Raw genomic sequence first — 5,000 nt, 5'->3', positions numbered from 1 at the left:
GTTGTGGTCTGACCTTTCCAGAATGTAGTCGGCTTGGCAGGATTATCTTGAAAGGCTTCTGTGTGAATGAGACCACAATTGTGTATAACAGCCAGGAGTCAGGTTACTTAGCCAGGGGCTGGACCCTAGACTAAAGACTAAAGACTAAAAAAAAGTTTCTCTAAATTACGAAAACTTTTCCCCAGGAATTCAAAAATAATTGCTGTTTTGTCCAGTTCCCTGATAAAATGTGACAAGAGCACTTTGAAGTTGCTTCTTTCGTGACTTTGAGAGCGCCATCTTGGATATGATGTCTTATGACGTAGCAATAGTCAACACACGTTTTCGACCTTACCAAGTTCTTCGATCCCCGAAGAACCTTTCTGCTTCGAGAAATTCAAATGTAAGATGAACTATGGTAAACAGTCTTGTGGTTCAATAGGTAGTAGGCCATAAGTGCGACAGAAACTCAAGTCACTTAATACTTGTAGATTTTCTAGTCAATTGATGGTTTGCATCTGACGTCACGGCGGCCATGTTGGTGTACAGAACAATGCATTAAAATGCCTTTTGGGAATTTGACTCTATTCTTATGCAAAACTTGTTTGGCCATTTTCTATTGTTTTGTACACCAACATGCCCGTCTCATCACGTGGATGCAAACCAAGAATCAAACTAGGCGGCAAAAATCAGCCTGAGCAAATGTAAACAAGACAAAAACCTTGAACATGCGACAAAGAAATATTCGATAAGCGTACCTATTTCACTTTCTTCCTTCATACGGAAATCTCAGTCAACTAGTCCAAAATTATATTGGAGCGAGAAAACTGAATCAAGCCATATATAGACGACTTTCAATGTTATAAGCTAATAAACGTAACTTGAAATGTGGTTAAATTTTGTTAGCAGTATAGAAACTACTGAAACGATTTACTCTTACCATTTGATGGAAATATATAAATCGATCGTTTTTTTTTTAAGTTGTAACGGCGATCTCGTAGAAAGCCACGGTAGACAGATTAAACTTGATTTCCAGGCATTTATTTCAAAGCATTGAGCGCAGGATAGCACTGCAAGCTCTCTTTCGCTTTGTGAAACTCCTGCATATAACTCACATATAACGACCACGAGGTAAATCTGTTCAGAGGTGGAGCCAATATCAATACAGTCTAGCCTCTGGATTAAGATTCAAGTCCACAAAGTATTGCTCTCCTCGCTTGTATTTTTCTTCTTTGCATCAAGTACATTTAATCATCCGGAGAAATCCTTGACTATTGCTACATCATAGCCTCGTTTGCATACACAAAAACGAAGATTTGCCTATTTTTGAAGCGTTATTGTTGGCTATTTAAACACATTTAGTCCAAATGAGTGGAGCTTCAGCTCTAACAATCTTCTTCTCGTCGTCCGAATCGTCTGCCAGATCGTTTTTCCTATACTCGTGGACAGTTTTTCAACCGAAGAATGATTTATGTGCTAAAAGAGTGTGTTTTTGGCGTTCTGCCAGAAACGCCTCACCTTTCTCCAGAGATTCCTTGACCTTGACGGCGAAAGACTTAACCAAGCAATGGGTCTTGGCTTCTCCTATCGTGTCAGACAGCTTCATGTTGAATCGAAACTGATCCTCGTTTTCCTTCTTCTTGAATAGGCCATTTCCGAGTTCATGTCTGCCTCCTCTTCAAAGCGAGTCTAAGTGCGAAGTTTTTCTTATGAAAATTAGTTTTCATTCATATGCAAAGTAGAACTAATTACCATCACAAAAACTGTGCACTTAGACTCGCTTTGAAGAGGAGGCAGAAATTAACTCGGGGATGGCCTATTAAACTGACTCGTCGAACCTTAGCTTCTTTACTTCTCTTCATGTATATTCTGATAGAACTAAAGAAGCTAAGATTGTGTCGGCGGATTCACTGTTTGCTCTTTTGATGTGGACAAGGATCTCTCAAGCATTTAGTTCATCGACACTAAAAGATCTTCATCATGTTATTCTTAGAAACTATTGACTCAACTATTCTCACAACTTCTGATTTGGAAAGAGGCTTTAGTTAGTCATTCTTGGGGTGATCTCGACAATTGCGGGTAATAGGTGTTGGCCTAACTTAAATAAACCAGTCACTACCCAGCCACTACCCATAAAAAAGCAAAGTTAGAAACGCTAACACCAATCCGGTGTGGCCAACACATCACGCATGCGCACAACCATTTCACCTAGTCAATTAGCAGCCACGGACAGTTTTTTTTTCGTGAAAACCACCTTTATTCACAATAAAGACGCACGCCATTTACAAATTAAAAAGCACAACAAAAGGAAACTAAGACTCGGAGTAGGCAGCTAGCCACAAGGACCTGGGGCACTAACAGCAGAGTCCATGAGCAGAGCAAGTTTAGTTCCCTACAGAGATCCCCGGTTGTGGACACCACGTACAACGCACGGACAAATCGAATCCATGACCCAGATGTACTTCTGAATATTGATACGAGGAAATCCATTCACCATGGCACAAAAAGTGTCCCAAGACTCAAAAATCACGAAGCGAGATTCAGAAAAAGTTTTATAGTCCAAGAACACTCTCTGCGTAAGAGCACAGGACACGTAACGAATGATGGCACGGTGGTCTTCTCTGCCATTGCAGAAAGTGGCCCTGTTCCGAAAGGTCCGAGTGCCATAGAGAATGGATTTCGTCAAATGGCGAGAGAGCCGATCCCCGTAGCACTAAGAGAGGGCTAGCGGAAGAAAAAAGGTTAAGAGGTTTGCCACAAACTGGTTACCAAGCACCAGAGAGAGAGTTGGGGTAAAACGTAACCAGACTCTCTCTTGACCCTTGGACAAATATGCAATTTAAAAAACAATAGTCAATGGTCTCTCGTCGCGGACAAGAGGTGCAGCGACCTGATGAGTAATCTGCGATAAGGCGTACTTTTCTTTAGAGGGCGCGGAATGGTGCCGCCCATCTGTCAAGAGTGATGTTATCTTGTGTCATGCTTTAAATGTGAGCCAATCAGATTTCACTGGAAATTACCTGCATGTTGCGATTCAAGGGAAGACGACGAAAACAAAACTGAACTCTAGCTGGAATGTATGCGAAGTCAGACTTCATCCATACAATCAAAGCTACTAGTGCAGTAAACACCCGCATATAAGAACACTTTTTCAGCTTTATGGCTGATCGTGTTCTTATTTGAGGAGCTCTTAGTGTGAATTCAGTCTGAAAGTGTTCTTAAAATGTTCTTAAAATTGGTTTCAGAAATACTTCAAATTGTATATTACTAGAGGTTTAATTAACATACAGTGCTGTTTTGTAAAAGATTTTATAGTTTGTAATGGTCCTGAACACCATAGTACTTTCATATAAGTTACTGTACTGTATTGTTTCCTTATCCTACTACCCTTTCCGTTTGTATTAAGAACATGTTTAATTTATCAGGCTGAATTTGTTCTTATTTATACGATACTTTATTGGCCAAATTTCCGCCTGATGTTCTTAATCCACTTGTTCTTATATGCGCGTGTTTACTGTATTTTGCAAATCCCGCGTGATAGTTGGTGCGGTTTTTCTGTTTAAACCATCATGGAACAAAGAATTTCGAGATAAAGGTTGTTTACCATAACCATTTAGAAAAATTTCGGGAAATTCCGGTTGGTTTGTAAATGGCACACGACTCTTTGGTTCGTTCCACTGGAAAATTTCCAGGAGCAGCGGGACGCAGCGTGAAAAGGTAGTCCTTTTTTCCCGTTGGAAACTTTTCGATGGAAATGTGCGTTCCATTTACAAGTTTTGAAAGGTCTTATCAGTTTCAGGTTATTCACAGCCATATTTTTAATTTTGGCGCGTAAAATCGCAATCACTGGGCAGCAAACGGACCTGAGTTTAATGGAACACGTTTTTCACCCAATGGAAATTTCCACCGAAATTTGTAAATTTCTGTAAATGGTAAACAATCAAAATCACGGAAAAAGATTCATATTATCAGGCGCAATCAACAGTACAATAAACTTTATTTAAACTCGAATATTTAAGTCAAAGATGCCAATAAAAGACGCTAATAATAATAATAATAATAATAATAATAATAATAATAATAATAATACTAAGTAGGCATTTATATACCGCCTTTATCCAATGTCCAAAGACGCTTTACAACAATAAAAATCAATATTAAAAAACAATAAAAGCTAAGAAATGCTATCAATATTAACTATACTTGAACAAATAAGTCTTAAGCTTAAATTTTAAACACATTCACATTAGGGCTTAACTTTATATTCCTTAATTTAGGAGCTACAACGGAGAAAGCTCTACCACGATAACTCTTGAAATTGTACCGAGGAACATTTAAAAGATAATTATCAGATGATCGAAGCCTGCGCACAGGAATGTAATGCTCAAGCATGCCACATAAATATAGGGGGGCTAAACCGTTGAGAGCTTTATAAGTGAAGGGAAGACCAATCAGTAGCGAATCACAGTAATCCAACTTATAAGTTGGATAACAAGTAACAAACGCGTGAATTAGAGTCTTAATATTCGCTTGCGACAAATATCGCTTAATTCTAGCAATATTCCTAATGAGAAAAAAAGCAGATTTACAAATAGCAGTGACATGAGACTCAAGTGTCATGTTGTCATCAAAGACGGTTCCCAAATTTCTCGCGGATGAAGTAGGTACCACATGCTCATCGCCAACAAGTAAAAAATCAAGCTGTGGGTGAGGGCGGTGTCGCGCTCCAATGACTAGCACCTCCGTTTTACTATTATTAAGCTTAATCTTATTAGACAGCATCCACTTATTAACTAATATCACTAATGCAGACCTCAATGCAGGAAACAGCAGAAAGTTTGTCAACCGTCGAAGATTACTCAAATGAAAGATAAATTTGCATGTCGTCTGCATAGAAGTGAAAACACATCCCGTGAAATCTAACTATGTCCCCCAACGGTGACGTGTAAAATAATATCTAATATCTCCGAGGGAAATGGACTTTGAGAAATTCTAGTTTACCAGCAGCAGCTACTCAACTA

Source organism: Montipora capricornis, unplaced genomic scaffold, assembly GCF_036669925.1.
Source record: "Montipora capricornis isolate CH-2021 unplaced genomic scaffold, ASM3666992v2 scaffold_480, whole genome shotgun sequence".
Classification (NCBI taxonomy): Eukaryota; Metazoa; Cnidaria; class Anthozoa; order Scleractinia; family Acroporidae; genus Montipora; species Montipora capricornis.
The sequence above is the reverse complement of the archived record's forward strand: the minus strand, read 5'-3'. Positions refer to the sequence as shown.